The sequence below is a fragment of the Eumetopias jubatus genome, unplaced genomic scaffold (genome assembly GCF_037043125.1).
Source record: "Eumetopias jubatus isolate StellerSeaLion01/CBP00866 unplaced genomic scaffold, mEumJub1_p1.0 scaffold_5, whole genome shotgun sequence".
NCBI lineage: Eukaryota > Metazoa > Chordata > Mammalia > Carnivora > Otariidae > Eumetopias > Eumetopias jubatus.
In genome coordinates, this window is record NW_028274811.1 from 114214704 (window position 1) to 114236772 (window position 22069).

Below are 22069 nucleotides of genomic sequence, written 5' to 3' on the forward strand. Positions count from 1 at the left end.
ATAACTAAATAAAATATTAAAAAAAAAAGAAAAGAAAAGAAACCAAATCCAGATTGGCTAATGTTTAAAGGAGTTTTCAGCTATGTATTTCCTGCTCCTATATTGTTACTGACTTGGCAGACCCGTGGAGCTCATGTTCCTCATCCCTTCCTGTTCCTATTCCCACGTTCTCTCACAGACAAAGATCTTGGAAAGACAAGCCTTGGCAGGTGTCTGCTCCGCACACAAATGAGGCAGGTGACCCAGTTTGAGGTTTGTGGCAAATGCCTCCCAGCAATACCCCTGGTATTAGGTTATCATCAAAAACAAAGCAAAACAAAACAAGACCTCCAACTCAATATTTTTTTCATTAGGTTGAAACTCTGATCATCGCAAAGCAGATGGCTTAAAGCAATAGAGTAGGAGTGGGATTATTTTATAGCATGATTTAAATTACTAATAAGTCAAGACCTACGTCATGGAAGTCTGCAGAGCATCACCATCCACTTGTTTGGGCTCTGATCAATTAACATGCCACAGTGGTCTTAAAAAGAAAAAAAAAACCCACAGCAGATGTTGGAAATCAGAAGGAATAACATTTAGACGTGAGGACTGACAGTGTGTATATGAAATGAAAATAGACCCGAGAGGTTTCAGCTCAAGGCCTGACTCCATTTATGACTCGTTTCCTCCCTGTGAACCTTGACTAAGCCACTTAACTTCTCCAAGCCTCAGTTTCTTCATCTACAAAAGGAAAATAATATTGTGACTACTTCATTGGGTTACTGTGAAGATTGCACAATATTATATACTTCGATTTAAAAACAAAAACAAAAACAAAAACACAGCTCGTTTGTTGTCATAATGTCAGAATAAATAATAAATAAATAAATCTTTTTTAAAAAAACAAGAGATTTCACAACACAACTTGAGAGTCACATGTATGTGACAGAGAAAGGCTTTTTCAAATCTTTTATGTCCCATTTAATGTAGCAAGAACCATACCTAGAGCACGATTAGGGATCAGACAAGCTTTCAGCCCTTGTGGCTTGTTTGCTGGGTAGAAGGAGGATCTGCAGGAAGGAGGAAAAATTTATCCCTTTTTGGCTCTAGACTACAGGAAGAAGGAAGACAAAGTAGGAGACAAAAACTGTTGGGCACGTGGGTCCGGAATTTCCTTTTCTGGGCTTTTATTTCACTTCCTGTCATGAATCTATAAGACACCTCTATGCAGTGGACGGCATGCTAAAAGGGGAGCGTGCAGCTGAGTTAAGAAGACAGCATTCAGATAAGGATCTAGATTGCACTCTTGCTTCTACCCTGATTCTTACATGGCACAAACACCAAAGAGACAGCCAGGGGGTGATCCTTGGGGCCTCCATAGCCAAGGTGAGGAGATCTCATAGTAAAGGCTGGGGGCAGTCTGAGTCAGGACTCTAGAGGGGCACAACAGAGATCCAGGGAAGGCCACCCTGCAAAAACTGAGGGGGTCTGAATAAACAAAAAGTGGCCAGAGGCCCCTGACTAAGCTGAGAAAAAATTCAGCAGCAACACACCTCAGATTAGATTTTCCATTGCCAAGGCCACCTACAAGGTGGGAAGAGTTCAGGTAACTCTGAGACCCTTTTACTCAAGTGTTTTTCCTCTTACTTTACACCCTAGACACCATCTTGGAAAAAGTCGAGTATAAAAATGAACGATCAGAATGAGATCTTGCCATTTGCAACGACGTGGATGGAACTGGAGGGTGTTATGCTGAGTGGAAATAAGTCAATCAGAGAAAGACATGTATCCTATGACCTCACTGATATGAGGAATTCTTAATCTCAGGAAACAAACTGAGGGTTGCTGGAGTGGTGGGGGGTGGGAGGGACGGGGTGGCTGGGTGATAGACATTGGGGAGGGTATGTGCTATGGTAAGCGCTGTGAATTGTGCAAGACTGTTGAATCACAGATCTGTACTTCTGAAACAAATAATGCAATATATGTTAAGAAAAAAAAAAAGAAGAAGAAGATAGCAGGAGGGGAAGAATGAAGGGGGGAAAATCGGAGGGGGAGATGAACCATGAAAGACTATGGACTCTGAAAAACAAACTGAGGGTTCTAGAGGGGAGGGGGGTGGGGGGATGGGTTAGCCTGGTGTTGGGTATTAAAGAGGGCACATTCTGCATGGAGCACTGGGTGTTATGCACAAAAAATGAATCATGAAACACTACATCCAAAACTAATGATGTAATGTATGGTGATTAACATAACAATAAAAAAACTTTTTTAAAAATGAACAATCATCCCAAAAGACTAAACATTACCCACTGAAGCTATTTAAATATGGCAGTAGACAAAGGTTTAACTGGATTGACATTTGGTTATCCCTTCCACCTACCCCAACCACCAAGCTAGGAATGCATGATGAGAAAGACCAGGTCCAGAAGTGCATCTCTCTGCATATCTGAGTTGTTATGTGAACAAATTCGCAAGCTTATTACCTAATTTTCCTAAGCCGTACCACTCCTTGAGTACATCTACTGAAAGCTCCCTATATGCCAAGCACTATCCTAGGGGTTACAGACTCAAGGAAGTAGTAGTGTAGTCCTTGCCTTTAAGAAGCCCATAGTTTAGTGGCTGAGCCTCCTCAGGTTATTAAAAGGTCTATTACTTGTTACATTTCAGAAGTTAATCAACTTAATGAAAAGATGCTTATTTCTTTCTCCTGCAATAGTCATGGTGGGTGTTCTGGTCGGGAGAGCCATTATCCTCTACAATCACTCAGGACCTCAGGCTAACAGCTGTGCTGCCATCTTCAACGTGTGGATTCCAAAGCCATCCTGAGCACCAACTGCCCCATCAGCCAACAGTGGGAGGGTTTTATGGACCCAGACTGGAAGTAGGGCAAATCACTGTGACTCACACTGATCAGAGAGAACTTAGTTCTAAGGACTCACGTAGTGACAAGGGAGGCTGGGAGTTTAGTCCGGTCCTGGCGGAGCTGGAAATGGGATTTTGGAAGACAACTGGAGGCCTTCTCCACAAGTGTAAGCTTCTTTGACAATGTAACAGGTGTAGCAGAATGCCTTGGTGGACACTAAACTTACACTTTTGTTGTGAACTACAGAAAGTGAGGCTCAGAGGATCTTTGGACAGCATTTAGGAATGACTCGAGGTATGTTTTTTTTCTTCATTTCTAGCCATAAAGACTGGGTTCTAGATTTATTGTATTTGTTGGCAAGAACATCCTTGAAGATAATCACATTTTATTGTCCAAAAAGAATGCAAGAGTAAACTTTTAGAGTAGGAGTTCAGAAAGAGAAGCATCCAGGTCTACCTTGTCTACCTTGGGACCCATCGTACCCCCCAGCAATACCCTGTAGGCAGATCTTTTTGTATTTTGCCCCAGCAGAGAGGTGATCAATCCCTCTTGTCCTAGAAAACATTTAGGAGGAGGCCTGCATGGGCTTCATGTATCCAGAGAATGAGGTTTCGGAACAAAACTCTTTTCTGTTTAAATGCTTGGCTGTCTTTCTATAGGTCTCCGGATTAAGCTAGATCATCATGAAACTTGGCCTTGTCTGGCTTGGCCCAACCATTTTCTCTCCAGCCTCCTCACAGACCACATCCCTCTTTGATCTCAGCCTCCCTGCTTTTCCACCTAGTCACGTTGGCCTTCTTGCAGTTCCTCGAACCGCTAACCCTGCGGCTTCCCAGCTTGCGGCACGGTGTGCCTGGGATGCGACTCCACCATCCGGGCTGGCCCCTGTGCTGTCACAGCCAGCTCCTGCTGATACTCTAGCTCCCACACACAGCAGGGTGGCTGTCTCCTCCCCGGGCTGGATCAGGTGCCCATTCCCTACCGCATGGTATGAGAAACCTTTCCATCATAGCACTGAGCCCAGGGCTAATTTTATACCTAGTCACACCGCTAGTGGATTGACACCCATATTCTGGTCTAGGCTGTAAGATCTATGAAGCAAGAGACGATGTCATTTTCTCTCTTTCTGCTTTTTGGTTCTCACCATTTGCATCCTGGACCACGCTATCTTGTTCGCATTTGATCTCCACTGCCTGACACATAGTAGGTGCTCAATAAATTCTCACTTCACGAAGCCATGAGCAAACAAACTATAGCAACAGCAACAACAAATTCCACACACAGTAGGGGCTTTAAAGCTTTCAAAACCTTTCACACAGCTTCTCTCACCTGACAAGCAAGCAGGACAGGGCAAGAGGGTGCTAGGTTACATTCTCAGGACTCTGCTCCAAAGGCCTCCAATAGAATCTGCTATCAGAAGGGCGGTATTTAAACAAGACTCTGGGGCCAGGCTACAGTGTAGGATTTGAAGAATGGAGCCTGGGAGATGCTTCCTGGGAAGCGTGACCTTGGGAATGGGCTTTATAGATATAATCATATACATTTTTATGAGCTCTCCACAAAAGAGGAGTTAAGAAAGAAAATGGCTGGCAAAGTGCCAAAGGGAACATATGTGGGAAGTTTGTTAACAAAAAAAGCGATAGTCAGGAGAGAATATGTAGCTAAAATAAGCTAATGAGTGGCTAGGGAGGAAATCATATTCCGCGGTGAAATAGATAACATAATGGCTAGAAAGAAAACAGGAAGGATAATATTGAAGAAAAGTTGCCAAGAAAAAGTGCTAACTGCAGAAGGTCAGAGAGTCATTTTAAAGAAAGGGGTTGAAAGATCAAGGACAATGACAATGCCTTCCACGTCACCATTCTTCTGAGTAGAGTTGGATTTGTGGGTGTACTTAGGCGCCTGGTTGAAAGACAAAAAGACAGTCCTCGGATGCATCCTCTCGTCTTATTTCATCTTGACATCCATCATTATCATTAAGGAGGCAGGAACATGGAAAACCACTTAGGCAAAGTAAAGATAGAGACTCGAAGGTAGAAAGGAATTAGGTCCTAAGACCCCTCAACCTTCCTTTCTCCGGTCTCAGAGTAAAGTTGGTCTTCGGCAATGTTAACCCTCTCCTCACTCCCTCCCCATCTTTGTGCAGTCCCTTCAGCAACCTCCTGTGTCTCTGGAACCGATTGAGAGGAAGAGATCAAATGGTCCAGTGGCAGATTTGGACTCCATATTACCCACTTGAAGGAAAATAATTCTTTCTTTGCTTCTGCCCTTCCTCTCATTCCTGTCTTTACCTTAACTCTATATCCCTACACTCACTATCTCCCCCCATCTCATATCTCATTCACTCCTTCCACAAAACTGTTCTTTGTCATTCCAAAATATTTTGCTTCAAGTCTTCTATTGCATCTCACACTTTCTGCATGCATTATCACTTGTGTGCTATGCATTTTATCTATTGTGTGTATAACAGATTCTGGGATTTCCCAAGGCACAGATCCTTATCTCTGGAGATGTAATATGCTCCTTTCTCAGTCTCCAAGGCATGCCTTTGCATATACTAGGATATCAATAAATATTTATCAATCAGAATTGCTAAAATTACATTACCTTTAAGTATTTAGGGGACTATGCTTCCTTTACTCCTTCCCTCTCACATATGTCACAGAAAGGAAAAAATTCCTTTATTTGGTATACTTTTTTAAGTATTTTATCGAAGTTCAAAGCACATACAGTATCCAATTCATAAGCTCATCAAGGAAGCGTGCGTCAAAAATTTGGAGAAGGTTAGAAAAAGGAAGCAAGCTAAAATAGAATATACTTTTTTTCTATTTCATTTTTAAAATTTTTATTTTTATGGGAATATTTCTAGATTAAAAAAGTATACCATATGTGTATATATATATATACACACACACATATACACACATGTTATATATATGTTATATATAAATATATGTTACATAAGATTCATATAAATATATATAAAACCTTAGGCCAGGGACAGTTTTTGAAAGCCACACAGTGACTCTTTAAAACTAAGACCTAGTTCCTGCTGCTTCTGTGGAGATGGAGAAGATAAATTCCTTCAGCTGTGGGATCATGATGCCACAGCTTTGGGTCTCGCTGTCTGTCCTTGGTAGATATTCACCTGCTGCTGTTAGCTGACTAGAGAGTCGGCAAAGTATATGCATATGTGTGCAATACACAACTTCACCTGGACTTTTCGTATCTTTATTACTGGGGCCCAGAAAGGCACGTTTGAGAGCTGGCTCTGGGTCGAATCCATTAGGAAGGACCTTAGCTCTTGGCAGCGCATCTCATTTGCAAGAAGAACAGAGAGAAGGCTCTGGAAGCCACCAGGGGTCAGCGTCTAGGGCGCTTTCACTCATCTGTCAGTCAGCAAACCAACAAGTCTCCACTGAGCACCCACTGTATGCGCTGCATGTCTCGCACTGCTGTAGGCAGTGGAGATACAAGGGGGTTCCCCGGCCCAGGTGTCCTTAGACCTCTAAGCTTCTGAGAGGGGGGCCTCCCTCACTCCCCCGCACCCCAACGCCTCTCATACCAGGTCACAGAGAGTTCCTAGCACTTTCGCTTCCTCTACTCCTGCTCACCCCAGCCAGGTGGGGGTGGATCCAGCCAGAGTACAGCTTCTTTTTAAAGCTAAAGTAATAAGGACCCTAGGATTATCAAATTCACAATAAAACTCTTGTGACCTAGGAGTGTGATTAAAATGTGGGTGCACTTCAGATTTTGGGGTGAACCAAAGAAGAAGAAGAGACAGGGAAACGATGTCCCATTTGTTGTGACAAAGAGCAAATTAAAATGAAGAGGTTCAGCCAGGCTCACTGTTTTTTCCATTTCCTTGAGTGCAAGTGTGTAAAGGCTTGATGGGATAGAGAGAATTGGGTGGCACTCATTCATTCTTTCAACACATTTTTACATGTCTTCCCTCCTACCAGGCCTTAGAAATACAAGAGTCAACAAGACAGTCTGTTAGGACGCCAAAACCTTGACCTGCCTCTTGGCAAATGAATCTCGTGGTCCTGAGAAGACATTTCACCTCTCAATGTCCCCATCTCTAAAATGCGCCTGAGGGGCACCTGGGTGGCTCAGTCGGTTGACCAACCGACCAACCGGCTTTTGGTTTTGGCTCAGGTCATGATCTCAGGGTTCTGGGATGGAGCCCCGAGTCACTCCATTCTCAGTACAGAGTCTGCTTGAGATTCTCTCCCCCTGCCCCTCCCCTCGCTCGTGCTCTCCTGCACACACTCTAAAATAAATAAATAAATCTTAAAAATAAAATAAAATAAAATAAAATAAAATGCGACGGAGACCAGAGGGTGGCCAGCATTCTCTAGCTTTCTTCCAGCTCTCTCACCTGGGACCTCTAAGAATAGGGACAAACCCTCATCATGGAAATAGAGTTCCTGGTGCTCCCTACTCCTCCACAAGGGCGGGGAGCCTCCCCCCCCTCCCCCCAGGAGCCAGTGTCCTCCAGACACAATTTCTGAGCATCTACGGGAGAGGCAATGGCCTTCCAACAGGAGTTCCCAGTCAGCTCACTGCTCTGGGCTGCCTCTGACGACCTGGCCTCCCGCCTCTCCGCGCATGGGGGCTTTGTGCTGCTGACTTTCACATGGCTGTCAGCACAGCGACTGCATTCCGCTGTGCTCTGCATGCTTCAGGGTTGGCAGCCGATGAAAAGAGCAGTTCTGAGGCTGGATGAGAAGGGGAGGGCGGTGTTTGGTGCAAATTGTGGGCAGGAGGAACTCCCAGTGCTGGAGGAGTCCAAACTTGCTACAGAAGCTGCTCCACCCTCCTGAGGCTAAGGCTCCCACAGGCCAGCCTGGCCCGCCACACTCATCCTATGTCCCTAGCCAGGCAGCTGGCCCGGCGGCCAGAAGATCCTGCTCCCTTGCCTATGCGGAACCTACTTGTGCCTGTAGGAAGTGTTCTCAGCCTCCTTGCACATCGGCAGGACGAAGCCCAGCTTCCAAATCCAGAACCCTTCACTTTTTTTGTGTTCTTCAGTCGTCTGGTGAAGCCTATGGGCCCCTTCTCTGAAGACTGTTTTTAAATGCAAAAAATTAAGATGCATACATAGGAATATAAAGGACACTAGTTATACTGAAATTCAATTATCAAAATGTTTTTGAATTTGATAAATGCTTATGCTTCTTTATATTCTCTCTATATAAATATATATGAAAAACAAGTTCTGTACTTTCAGAATAGTGATAGCATACTGATTCTCTCCGTAATAACAATAATATGATATAACAGTGACCGTGATTTCTATTCATGACAAAATCCCAGGTACTACTACTACTGTGTTTTCTACCCACTGTATTAGTTATCTATTGCTGCATAACACAATGTAGCAACTTCAAAATAACAAACACCATCGCACCCAGTTTCTGAGGGTTGGGAATCCAGGAACCAGTTCCGGGTGCCTCCACTCAGAGCCATGAGGCTGCAGTCAAGCTGTGCGCTGGGGCTCAATCTCTGAAGTCTGGAGAATCCACTTCTAAGCTCACTCATTAGGCTGCTGACGGGTCTCAGTTCCTGGCTGGCTCTTGGCTGAATGCCTTAGTTCCTGTCACATGACCTTAAGACATGGCAGCCAGCTACCCTCAGCATGAATGCTGGAGAAAGAGAGCAGGAGCCTAGGGCAGAAGCTGCAGCCTTTTATAACCTCATCTCAGAAGTGGCATATTATCACTTCCACATCTTATTGGTTACAAAGACCAACCCTGGTAAAATGGTGGGGGCTACGCTGCACGGGCGTGTCAATATCAAGAGTAGGGTCATCGGGGTTGTCTGGGAGGGGGCTACCACACAGACACTAACAATGAAAGATCATGCTAACTTTCAGTTAAAGCTTAGTAAAACTAGAGATAAAAGGTTTTCTCATCCAAGTTCCTGAACCCTGAGTTCGATGCACAGACTCCAGGTTTACAACTCCTAATAGTTCTAGATATTTTTTGAGCTCAAAGAAGAGTACTGTGAGATCATCAGAATCACAGACCACCCTCTTTGGGCCTGATTTGACTTTCCTTTCGTTTGTTGAGCTCAGAGTGGCTGGCACTCTTGGCCTTGCACAGAGCCTGACATATGGAGATGTATATGGATATGTTCACTGGATAAAGAGATCCTACTGAGTAACACATTTTGATTCCAAATGCATTAAAGTAAGTCAGGAAGAGCCTTGGTGACCATCTAGTTGATGACTCTTACAGGAGAATATACCAGCCTTGCTCCTGCCTGGAGACATTTGCATGCTCTGCTCCCTTTGCCTGGAATGCTCTTCCTCCAGAGATGGCTCCCTCTCTTACTTGCCACATGTCTGTATTTAAATGTCACTTTGTCAGTGAGGCCTCCCTTGACTACCCGACCTGTGCTAGGCAGCTTCTCGATGATCCCCAATGATACCCATTCTGTAGCCTTCGTGCCCTTGTATAATCCCTTCCTCTTAAGTGTGGACCGGAGCTAATGACTCACTTTTAAGGAACAGAATTCAATAAGAGGGATGGGATGTCACTTCTCCGATTGGGTCACAGATGGTCTGCCTGTGGCTCTCTTGAATCCCCTACCCTGCTCTCTCACTTGCTAACTCTGATGGAAGCCAGCTGCCGTATCATGAGCTGCCCATGGAGAAATTGATGTGGTAAGGATAGGGGGCAAGCTTCTGGCCATGAGCCAAAAAGGGGCTAAGGCCTTACTGAAACTGAACAAGAAACCAAATATTTCTGCAAGAAACCAAATCTTTGCTAACAACCACAGGAATGATCTTGGAAGTGGATCCTCCCTCCCTATTCAAGCCCTGAGATATTTGCAGCCTTACCAACACCTTGACTCCAACCTTGAGACCCTGAGCCGGAGGACACAGACAAGCCACAGAAACTGTGAGACAAGATATGTTTATTGTTTTACGCCTCTAATGTTTGGGGCAATTTGTTATTCAGCAATAGATAACCAACGTACTATCAGAAATGTAACATCACTCTGACCTTGACTTTTTCTATCTTTCACCCCCATCACACATTTGTTTCTCCTTACCTTTTTTATTATAAAATGTGCGTGTTACATATATTTGCTTATATATATTGTTGTCTGTCTCCCCCATTAAAATGTGAGTTTTATGAGGGCTGCTATTTTGGGCTTGAAAGGTGCCTAAAACAGTGCTTGGCACATATTTGGTGTTCAAAAAATGCTTGTTGAATGAGGGAAGGGGCAGGAAAGGGAGGTTACTAAGGAGGATAGTATCTGGAAAAGACCCTGCATCCGTTCACTATACACGTTACTTATGCTTCTCTACTACAACGATATTTCTCTCAGTATCCCATTTACATCTCCAGTACTGCCCTCGACCTGGGCAAGCAGGGCCCCTGTTCAGCCTCCACACCTCAGCAGGCATCTTGCCTTGGAGAGTCTTCCTCAAATGTGTCCAAGTCCTCTTCTGGTGCCTGGACTGGTCTGGGCCAGCAATGCCTCTGGACGGTTGCCCCAAGAATAAGAGCCCCAGTCCTCTCCTACCCCCAAAGACAGCCCCTGCACAATCTAAGGGTGGTTCTGTCCTTCCCCACTTAAAATCACAATTAGAATGAAGCACTGTTAGTGGTTAGAATGTGTATTCCAGGAAAATAATATGTTATATTATTATGTATGTTTTAGATTAACGGAGACTTATTAACATAAACTTTGGTTGAATCCTAGTTTGAAAAAAAGAATGAGCTACACGGACATTCTAGGGACAATGGGAGGGAAATTTGAAAATGCATTGGCTATTAATAATCTTAAGGGAATTGTTAATTTCCATAAATATGGTTACAAAGTATGGTTATGCGGGAATATGTCTTCCATCTTAAAAGATGAACCCTGAAGTACTTAGGAGTGAAGTGTCAAGACATTTGTAACTTACTTTTAAGTGGTTCAGCAAAAACAAGTCTTTAAGTTAATTATATACATACACGCAAACACGCACATTTGTGTTACATATATACATAAACAAATACAGAGAAGAAAATGTTAACAGCTATTAAACAGAGGCAGTAGGTGTATACATGCTTATTGGTATATGTGTTTCAAAATGGTCATCATAAAAGTTTCTAAATGTTACGTATCTATTCATTTCCAAACAGAAAACTGGGCCTCAGAGAAGTAAAGGGAGCTGCTTGCTCGCGACAGTCCAGCTCCTCAGTGGTGGTGAGAAGCTAACTGTTCAGAATCGGGTTGAGTTGTGTTTCCATCATATCCGGAACATCCTTCCTTACATTTTTTTTCCAGGTCTGAAACAAAGGCTTCCTCAAGTTGATGAGTCAGGAAAGCTGCTAAAGACATATGCCTCTGTTCCCAGCGCAATAGGAGTCAGGAATTTTTATCAATTTCAAACAGACCCACAGTTGATTGGTTTTCCTGGAGCCAATATACTTGTCATCGTGAATGAGCCCTGCATGATTTATACCCCTTCAGAAAAACAACAAAAGGATGTTTCTTCTGTTCTCATTATCTAGGCTTTTAGACATGATAGAGATAAGCCTTCAACAGGAATGCAGTTCACATACTTAGACCTCTGCCAAAAGGTGACTTCGCCTCTGCCACTCTTTAACCTCCTGTCCTTTCCTGTTCTGTTCTTACCTCCCAGTCATCCAAGCCCTGATGTCGTCCAACTCTGGTTCCAAGCAGCATGGGTTCAAAAGTTGGCTCATTGGTTGTGCAACCTTCAACAAGGAAGGATCTGAGCCTCTGTGCCTCAGTTTCATCACTTGTAAAATGGACACAAGGATAGTGTGGCACGCAGAAGAATGATCCCCAAGGATGTCCACACCATAATCCCCAGAACCTGTGAATATGCTCCCTTACCTGGAAAATGGACTCTGTGTGATTAAGGTTACAGACCTCTTAGTGGAAGATTAAATTATCTGGATAGACCCTATCTAATCATCTCCATCCCTGAAAAATGAAAGAACTTTTCCCAGAGGTGGCCAAAGAGAAAGACGCTATGATAGAAGAAGGGCTTACTGGGCAGTTGACGAAAAGGACCAAAAGATCCTGGAAATCGGTTTCCTTTGATTAGAAGAGATAATCTGTCTAGGTATCACCAAAAAGTGCTGAGGAAGAACTTCCTAAACCTCAGAATTTTCCACTAGCCACATTTTTTAAAAGTAAAAAGAAAAAGACAAACATAATTTTAATAATATATTTAACCCAATGTATACAAAATTTTATCATTTTAGTACATGATCAGTATAAAAATTACTGATGAGATATTTCACCTTTTTTTGTACTAACTCTTTGAAATTAAGGAGTATTTTACACTTACCGTTTACTTCAATTCGGACTACCCACATTTCATGTGTTCAATAGCCACATGTGACGGGTGGCCACTGTATGGAACAGTGAAGCCTACAGAGCATAAAACAAAGGGCCTCTGGACTGAAGGACAGCAGGCATAGCTGAAAGTTAAGGAATTTTACTGTAAAATGAGGGTTAAGTAGAAGCTTGAATCCTAAAAGTTGAAACTTGCTTCTCTACCATACTACCCCCTACAGCCTTCTTTCTTCCACTTGGCTTTCAAAACTCAGACAGCTAAGTTTATAGCACAGAGGCAGTTCCTAAACATGAGCACATAGCCAAGAACCACCAGACATTTGAGGAAAATGTTTAGCATGAAATATAGAGAACAAACAATGTTGGGAGATAATTCTTTATGAGTCTCTCACATTTCTGGATGTTTCTCAAGTACCGGCACTGTGCTTTTGCTCCAGGCTGTCTTTTCAAAGATGTGTATATAGCAAACAGCCTTGAAAGATAGAGATAACGTTTCCCTGCTAGGCAGAGGGTACGTTTGTTTGCTGTCCAGTATACCATCTTACCCCCGAGCAAAAGCCAGAAAGATTTCCTATGCGTTATAAAAGATTAGGGCTCCCTAAGCTTGGGGTTCCTCTCCCATAACCGACTGCATATGCAGGCATCATCCAGCCTTCTTTGTGTTACCCTGTGGGAAATTATGCTCAGGAAACTGATGCAAATGCTGATATACAGCCATGGTTATTTCAGTGGAAGTTAAAGGGCAATAGAGAATTGCCTTTAAAATTGCGAGAGATCTCTATTCAGCCAAACTCTCAGTTTAGTGTGAGGGTAGAATAAAAATATTTTCAAACATGCAAAGTCTCAGAAAGAGAGGAGTAAATAAAGTTCCTGGGACTATGGGAAAGAGAGATTCTCAAGATGACAATTTCGTACTTGGGGTAGAGAGAACCAGGCCAGGATGGAACACATCAGAATGTTCCATCCAGAGAAGATGTCTTCAAAAGGCTGAAATTGATAGAATATCTGATACATTTGAAAATACTGAGAGAACATTTCAACTCTTGGGGGGAGGCTTTGGAGCTGAATTAGTGATTGGTACATAGAAAATTAAGCAAATGATAAAACAAGGCAATCACTAACTTCTAGGAAAATTAAAAAATAAATGTGCAACACAGGACTAGTAAGAGTATACAACATGGCTCAGTGATGAAAACCAGTGTTTACATAGTTGTAATCATGTAAACACTGATTATTGACATATTCTACATGATGATATAACTATTTTGAAAGAATAACAGGATAGGAAGTGGGCTTCAGGAGGTGGAGTAATGCTATGGAAAAAAGGTTAAATCTTGGTTCTTTTGTAGTTTTAGCCATTGTGAAGAAGTAATAATATAAGAATGTTAGTCAGAGATATGAAAGTAAATATCAAAAGAAAGAGTTAAAAATGTTGCTTGTCATTGCCTCTGGGGAACTCGAATGGCCTGGGCATGGAGAAGACTCTTGGCTTTGATAATTAGCCTTGTGGACTATTAAACTAACATGTGCACGTACAGTTTCCATTGCATAAATACTAAATAACAACAACAAAAAGAAGATGCAATGTGATCTTACATTGTGGATTGTCCCCTTTCTGCTGCCAGGGCTGGTGGGCAGATGGCATAAACAAGATGGTCATCTGCAGGGGGCCTGTTGGGTCCTATGGAAGCTTCCCCAACGACCTCAGGACAGCAGCAGCAACAGCCCAGCAAAGAAGTCTCATCAAAGTGTCACCGTGGCTATGAATAAAGCATTCAGGACATTCACCTTCCAGGAGGGTCCCACAAGGCAGGGTGAGAGAAGAACACAAAGAAGGGCTTTGTCTAAGTAGAGGGAACAGTTCACTGGCAGAAATTGCCCTGAGATTGACTCCCCATTGCCTTTAGGTCCTAAGATCCTGGGAAATAAAAGGTCAATCTATTTTCTCTTCTCAACTTTGAAAAGCCAGGGTCCTGTGGTCAGAATGTTTGCATCCCCTCCAGCTCCCCAAATTCATATGTTGAAACTTAAGCCTGCAGGGTGATGCTATTAGGAGGTGGAACCACTGGGAGGTGATTAGGTCATGAGAGCCGAGCCTTCATTAATGGGATTCGTGCCCTTATAAAAGAAACCCAAGAGAGCTCCCTTGCCCCTTCTGCCATGTGAAGTTACAACAGAAAATATCCAAAAAACAAAAAACAACAACGGCCATCTAGGAAGCAGACTCTCACCAGACATCGAATGTGCTGGCATCTTGATCTTGGACTTCTCAGCCTCCAGGAACTGTGAGAAATAAAAATGTGTTATTTATAAGTCACCCAGTTTATGGTATTTTTGTTATGGAAGCTGAACAGATACAAGGTGTTTATAATAGGGATTAGAAACGAAGTTATATGGGTATAATATTAGTGCTATGGGATCTTGGCTTTCTTCCCCTGCATGTGAGCTGGTTATCACAGGTCCACTCAACCACAGGGCTGGGGGAAGTTCTACCAGATGCTCAGCAAACAGAACGCCTTGTCCTAGATCCAGATGTAGTCTCTGCTACTATCAGTTCACAATGAGTAGGGGAGGAAAGAGGGAGACAAATCATCACAGAGCAGGTCAGCTTAGGATCAGCGCCATGCAAGCGTTCCTAATAACACACACTACTGGCACTGAGGGGCAAAGCTTCATTCCTTGTTGCATTATTCAGAGAAGGCCTTGAGGCCGAGACAAATGCAAGGTTTCTACAGACAAAAATGGTGGGGAAAGGGCATTCCAGCCAGAGGGACTAGCTCAAATAAAGACTGGGAAATTTGGAGAGGCAAAATCCAACTCCAGTGCCAGCTATGTGCCATTGTCAATATCAGCCTCACATGATCCTAACGACAACTTTCCCCTTCTGTAAATATGCCCAGGGCCACAGGTTCGGCTGTGGCAGAGCCAAGTTTCAATCCCAGGTCTGTCTGATGCAAAACCCGTGCTTACCCCACCATTCTGTGCTACGTCTTATGTAGACATAAGGAAGTACAAGCCTATTTAGGAAGTAACTTTGGGTTTCCCCCAAGCCAGACCAGGTAAAACTCAAGTACAAGTAATTTATTTAGAAGTTAATTCCGGGGGTGGGGGGTAGGGGTGGGCATTAGTTGGTTGAGCATTGGACTCTTGATTTGGGCTCAGGTCATGATCTCAGTGTTGTGAGATCGAGCCCTCCAGCGAACCCCACACCCAACCCCTCATTGGGCTCCGTACTGGGCGTGAAGCCTGCTCAAGATTCTCTCCCTCTCCCTCTGCCTCTCCCACACCCTCTCTCTTTCTCCTTCTAAAAAAAAAAAAAAAAAAAAAAAGTTAAGTTCCAGGGCATTTTGGTAAGGGAATGGGGACATGAGGCAGAGAAGGAAAGAAAACCAACAGAGTGTGCGTTACTAAGCAAGTTGCTACTAAGGTAACTAGAGCCAAATCCCGCTGGGGCATTCTGGGATCCAATGCAGGAGCAGAGAGACAACATTGCACATCTGTGGGAGACCAGGGAAGAAGCCAGAAGAAAGCATGTAACAGTCTTGAAAAATTTCATTCAGTTTGCAATGGAAAGCCTTTGAAAGTTTTAGAGCAGAGAAATGACATGATCACAGCAGAATTTAAGGAAGATGAGTCTAGCACTCTTCTGTTCAGAAAATGTTGACCAATCTGAATCAAGAAGGGCTCCATTTCTAGTGAGTATGGGGGGAAAAGTAAAAGATTGACATTGCTGCAGAACATTTTAAGTTACCTCATTGCTCATGAAGAACAGCTGCTGAATATGAGCAGCTTTCCACCTACTTTTGACTCCTGGTCTGAGGGTGCAAAGTGGTAGCACTTGCCAAGAAGACAGAGATTGGCTCTCTGGTGTGAGCCAGCCTCCCTGAACTGCCAAGACCAAGAAAGAGGTAACAAGGAGCAGGCACCGGATCATGGGAGGGTTGTCTCTGTTGTACCTCACAATCATACATTTCCCCCCAAGTTGCGAACCGGGAAGAGGGAACACAGGACATGACACCTCTGTAAATATCAGGTATAGAATAACGAATGGACTCCGAGGTGGATAGAATCTACATGGGGGATTTGACCTTATTACATTATCTCCCAACAGACAATAAATTCGGGACCCTCTGAGGAACTGCAGATCCCAAAGCCCTTGTCCACAGTTCGGAAATCCTAAAAGTCTAAAAGCTGATGTGCTTTCATAAATGTGGGACAAACTCATTTAGGATCAAAACCTGACCTTGTTGTAAGTTCGTGCATAGTCTTCCTTTTTTACCCCACTTTGGGTGAATATTTGTTCACTTTGCTCCAGAAAAATTTGCTACCCTCAATTCCGAAGTACATTTGACTTCAAGGATATTGTATAAGAGACTGTGGATCTGGAGTTTAAAAATGGTCCCTTGCCTCTTCAGTTGAGCTCACCACCACATCTCCGTCAGAGAGATGATTCTGCCTTGGGTAGCCGCACAGGGCTCAGAGAGTAAGGGACACAGAATGCTCTGCAGGAGCTGGAGCATGAGTACATTTCCTGAGGCCCGTGACTGGGAACCCTAAAGTGTCTGGTGGCAAAGGTTGTCTCCAGTCGGGAGAGTGGGCTGCCATCAGGTAGGTAGGTAACCCCCACACCCCGGTCCTGGGGCCAGCTTGAATTTGCAGAGCACCAGAGCACAATGGACCTCCTAAAGAAAGCACTTCTATTTACTAGAAATGCACTTCCTTCCCAGAATAACACGAGATGGATCCAGAAACTCCCCTATTAAATTAATTTAGCAAAAACTGTTTTCCATCCCAAACCAACCCAAAAAATTAAAAGGTAATGGAATGGGGAAAATGTTTGCAACATGATTAATCTGGTGAATTAATGATCTCTGGGAACAAGACGACCTGAGCTGAGATCCCAGATCTGCCATTCTCTAGCTATGTGACCTTAGACAAGTCACTTAACCTCTCTACGCCTTAGTTTTTGCATCTGCAAACTAGGTGGAATAATACCTCCTAGGTTTGGTGTGAGGGTTAAAAGAGAGAAAACATGTAAAGCTCCTAAAAGAGTACCTAGCTCTTAAGTGCCTCTCTAATGTTAGCTTTCACTGTTTTTTAAAGAATTCTTTAAAGTCATAAGAAAAACATGAATATTCTGATGGAAAAAAAAATGAGCAAAGGATAATGTAAGCAATTTAGGAAAGAGAAATAAACAAGAGCCAAAACATCTGTGAACGGAAGTTTGACCTCACTGGTATTCAAAGAAATGCAAAATGAAACAATTTGGTTTTGTTTTTATTTTTCCCCTCTCAAATTGGCACAGATTTAAAATACCTTGTTATAGTAAAACCCCATCATCATGCTGTCAGTGGGTCCAAAAAATCTAACTGTGTAAAATACAAGGGTCACCTGATTATTAGGATGACAGATTCCCATGATTCTTCTTCAGAGGGCCAACCCCAAACTGTCACCATGGCAGGGTTTTACCAACTCTGCTCTTGGGGAAGAGGCAGCTTCTTGCCAGCTGATGATGTGAAAACATGTACAACTCTTCTGCAGGGCGGTTGGCGTCGTGTGTCAATGGCCTTCAAAAATTTCTTAACTCAGGACCAGTGAGTAACTCTACAACCAGTAGTTTGTACTTACAGAGATCAAAGCTCACACCAAGATTCATGATGCAGGATTTTAACCCTAGTATTATTTAACAGTCATAAATTCAAAATAACCAGGACGCCCGGGTGGCTTGGTCGGTTGGGCGTCTGCCTTCGGCTCAGGTCATGATCCCAGGGTCCTGAGATCGAGCTCCGCATCGGGCTCCCTGCTCAGCAAGGAGCCCGCTCTCCCTCTGCCTGCCACTCCCCCTGCTTGTGCTCCTTCTCTGTCTCTCTGACAAATAAACAAATAAAATCTTAAAAAAAAAAATTCAAAATAACCTAAATGTTTAAAAGTAAGACCTCATTTAAATGAATAACAACACACTTCTTAAAGTCTATGAGAGTGTTTAAAATTGATGTTTTTAATGAGTATTTAGTGGCATGGGTAAATGTCATTAACTAAAATCAGGATACCATATATAATACATATGCATATCTATGCATGTATTAATATAAAAATAAAGTTGCAATCTGTGTTCCTGTCTGTGCTTGTATTTGTGTGTGGAAGTGGTTAGCTTTAAGCAGTGGGATGATTGGGATTTTTTATACTCTTCCTTATACGTTTTCTTATTTTCCAAGTTTTCTCTAATAAATTATATTACTTCTATCATCTGGAATAATTAAAATCGCTATGGATCAATCTTAGGAACAACAACAACGAAAGCACAATATGTATTCGGTGCCTTCTGCAGGGCACTGTGGTAGGTGCCGCTCAGTAAGGAGGCTATCGCTTCATGAGTGAGAACCTCATTTCTCAAGGGGCGCTAATTTTTTTTCCCCATTAAATGTCAACGTCTCCTCTTCGCTCTGAGACTACTGTTTCTCCAACACCTCGCCCAGTCACTTCCTGCCCAGGGGCCTTTGGAAGCTACTGAACTTCCAGGCGGCATTTCCTCTCTGTGAGATGATGAGAATAATATCAACTTCACCCTGGTGGTGATGAGGTTCATCCAAGGACACTCAGAAAGCGCTTGGCAGATGGTCGGGCCCACAGGAGGTGTTTGATAAGTGCCCATTTCTTCTCCAATTGTATTTCTCACGGCGGCCTCTTGGGCAATTAAACACATACAATAATGGTCTGTCACCGCAGAACATTTTTGAAACTTCTTTCTTGAACGTCTTTTGGGTTATTTATGGCGGCAGTGACTTGGAGGATTAGCAATGACAGCTGTTTTGCCTCCTTCTGGAGAAGAGTTTTTCCAACAGGTTGATTTCAAGGCACACTAGGAAATAGGTCTGGCCTCGTGATCTGCTCAGATCTATATGTATGTAACTACAACAAAAGCTCTATGAAATAATACTTTTTCTTTACTACAATGTGGTACATTCAGTTATCGTCTCTTATACTCCCTTTCTTGTTTTAAAAGTACTAATCACAGCCCACTAAATTGATCTCAGTGCCCATAACTGGGTGATGAACTACACAGTGCCAATGTAAAAACCACTCAAACCATGGTATGTGCCCTTGTAATGCAGGTTCCTGGGCCTTAACCTCCGAGAGCTGGCATGGGGACAAGGAATCTGCATTTTCACAAATTCACCAAGGGATCCTGCTGCAGGTTGGTGGGAAGGTCCCACTTTGAGGAACTCTGTTCTAGAACCTTGGTGTATGGTAGGCTCTATGAATCTAGAAATGACAGTTCTGTTCTCCCATTTCAACTATGATGTAGGCTCAACCTTCCATGCACATGCACGAGATATGACATCTGGAGTTTGGGGGGCAGGGGAGAAGGCTCACTTCTGCCCTTTCTGTTGGCAAACTGAGTCATGAAGGCATTTGACTTTTATACCTCTGCGTGGAACACGATGGTATCTTGGTGTCAAAAGGCAAGGTGTGGGGCACCCATTCTGCTGGTGCTGATGAGGGCAGGTGTGGCAGATCGGGCACCTGCGGCACTCGGGGCAGCTTCCTGCTCAGGGTGGCTCCTCGTGGCATCATTGGCAGCAGTGGCCATGTGGTTTGGGAGCCAGCATTTCCCAGGCTTGACAAAAGGAGTTATGTGCTCCCTCAGAAGCCTTGTTCCGGGGTCCAGTTTTAGGCATCACTCTTGAAAGCACAACCTGAATTTTGTTCTCCAACTTCCACTTCACACACCCGTACTGAATGACTTGCTTGAACTGACTGGAGAGGATTTTGTCCTCTGCAACTGAGCCTGAAAGGATAGGTTAACAACACAGCAAAATCAATCCGACCACGTTATAAACGCAGCTTTTTTTTTTTTCTCAAATAGGTATCAGCTGCATGACTTCTTCACTAGACTTGGTAGCCATCAAATAAAATAATAAAATAAAATAAACCTAAAAATCTGTCCTCAAAAGACAAATACTTCCTACCATCGAGACTTCCGATTAAAAATTGCTACAGACAAAGATTTTTTAGCAATGCCAGCAATGTTGGAACAACTGCATTGCCTCCAAAGGTGATCCTATTTAAAAAAACAAAAAACAACCCCCCCCCCCCCAAAGAAACCACACACGCATTGGGATATAGGATTTCTGGCACAGTTTTTTAGGAAGTCAGTGCTCCTTCATCCGGTAACGATGGGAGGCAATGGAAGTAAGAGAGAGAAAACAGAGTATCTGTTTTCTTTTTTTTTAAGATTTTGTTTATTTCTTTGTGAGAAAGAGAGACAGAGAGTGCTAGCATGAGCGGGGAGCAGGGAAGAACAGAGGAAGAGGGAGAAGCAGGCTTCCCACTGAGCAGGGAGTCGGACTTGGGCTTTGATCCCAGGACCCTGGGATCATGACCTGAGCTGAAGGCAAATGCTTAACCGACTGAGCCACCCAGGTGCCCCCAGAGTATCTGGTTTCAAGGAGCATGCAGAGAGCCCAACCAAGTATTATACTCACTGTGATAGGCATATGCACAAGGGCATATGCACAAGGGCAGTTACTAGCCTTACTTGCATTTCACACGGTGCCCAGGCACTTCATGCTTATATGGCCTGAATCCACAGCCTCACTCCTACAAACTGACATTTAATGTGAACGCTTACTATCCATGTGTCCTCGGTAGTAATTACATCATAAGAATCCTGGGCAAAGGGCTTTTAGGGAGTTAGCCAGTTGAGATTAGTAGGTTTATACCAGGTAAATGTGTTTAATGGGGAGTTCGAGTATATGATAATAATATTAAATCAACGTTATTTCTAAAAATAAGAAAAAAATCAAATAAGTGCCTATAGTTAAAACACCAGTACTGATTAACATAATTTTTACTGTGCAGATTTATGAGTTTGATGGTGGCAAACATGCCCACTCTATCTTTGTCTTGGGAATTGAATTTTGGAAAAAAGGGAACTCAGTCCAAAGGCAAGTTAGTAGCCTGGTACTATGAAAGCATTGAAAAGGAGAAAAATACCTTAATTGGCAAAAGTTTTGATAAGAGAGGCCATAAGAAAACAAGAGTTTTGGCTATCCCAACTCATATGTTGTTTGAGCTCAGCAGGGAGGTGATCAAACAGATCTACATGACTTGCTCAAAGTCAGTGCAACTTGCAAAAAGTAAAGCTAGAATGTGATACTCAGTTAATCAAGCTCTAAAATCTATATTTCCTACCATAATGCATTGCATTGTTGAGCTGGCAGGAATCTCAGAGAATAGTACTTCTAATTAGGAAAATAATGCTCTAGCAAAGGAGTGATTCAATGCTAATCCAATACTGATACACTTAACTTTCAGCTAATAGGGGTGACGTTTAAAGCTCTTCCTTTATATCATTGTAACACTTGTCAAATAGAGATTCCCAATATTCTATTTTCTCTAAATCCCAGGGAATGGGTCACATCCTCCCTCTAAAGTAGAGCAGAAGATCAGGACTAAATGTCACAGACGGGACTTCTCAGTTTGTTCACAAAACACCACACATGGCATTGGGGAGAGAGTGAGGGCACTTGACCTTTATATCCTGTATCCATGAGGCAAGTAAAAGGGCTGTGCAGTTTAATGGTACTTGGTTAAAGTGATTAAGTCATAGTCTGTCTATCCTTTCGTGGTCCACTGAAAAGAAAAAGAAGAAAGTATGGTAATTTTTGCATTTTCAGAAAGGAAGCCTGAAGAACAACCTGATCACGCGGTTCTCCACACTCTGTGTGTATGTTTCTCACCAGGTTTTCATCTACCCAGTCATCCCTTCAGTCATTTGTCCATTCCTTCAGTAAACTTTTCTTGACTGCCTATTGTGGACCTGGCAATGTGCTGGGAGTTGAGGAAACAACGAATAAAATACATTTCTCACTCAAATCAAATAGGAAT